Raw genomic sequence first — 470 nt, forward strand, 5'->3', positions numbered from 1 at the left:
GAGTCATTTCCCCTTTCGAAACCTTTCATCCCTTTTGAAATACGAATTCAAACCTGACTAATCCTAACGACAGCCGTGGAGCAGTAGTTTATGATGGGTTAATTAAGTGCTGAACTGCGATTTTTGCCTTGAACGGGGCCTAGTACTAGAAATCGTATTGTAAGCATTCGGTATAAAAACAATTGTGTTTGTCATCCTTTTTCTGTAATAATAATTAATATTGCAAACTTTCTGATGTCATTAATTGTGCAACGAAAAATAACCAAGGCATTTATTTTCTCAATATTTTTTATTCCGTTTGAAAAAAGACTGCTACATGTTGACAAAAAAATCAATATCGTTTTGTGTCAAATGCAAAAAAAGAATTGAGATTTTGTTCTCAAATTGTAGTATCAGTGTTCAACAGCCTTTTTAAATGGCCAATAAAAAAAACATGCTTTCATTAATAAATAGATTTTCAAAATAAATAT

The 470-nt window shown here is 31.1% G+C and overlaps 1 protein-coding gene across 1 annotated transcript in view; it reads right to left on the minus strand.

Annotated features, from left to right (window-relative positions):
• Positions 1-283: 283 nt before the first annotated feature.
• LOC134243991 (Iroquois homeobox protein 6a-like) overlaps positions 284-470 on the minus strand; it is a 12,476-nt gene continuing 12,289 nt past the window's right edge. Inside the window, exon 6 of the mRNA XM_062726233.1 lies at positions 284-470. This exon is cut by the window's right edge and continues 882 nt beyond it. The gene's annotated coding sequence lies outside the window, so the exon portion shown is untranslated.

This window comes from Saccostrea cucullata, unplaced genomic scaffold (assembly GCF_032062105.1).
Source record: "Saccostrea cucullata isolate Sc308-1 unplaced genomic scaffold, CSIRO_AGI_Scuc_v1 ctg3, whole genome shotgun sequence".
Lineage (NCBI taxonomy): Eukaryota > Metazoa > Mollusca > Bivalvia > Ostreida > Ostreidae > Saccostrea > Saccostrea cuccullata.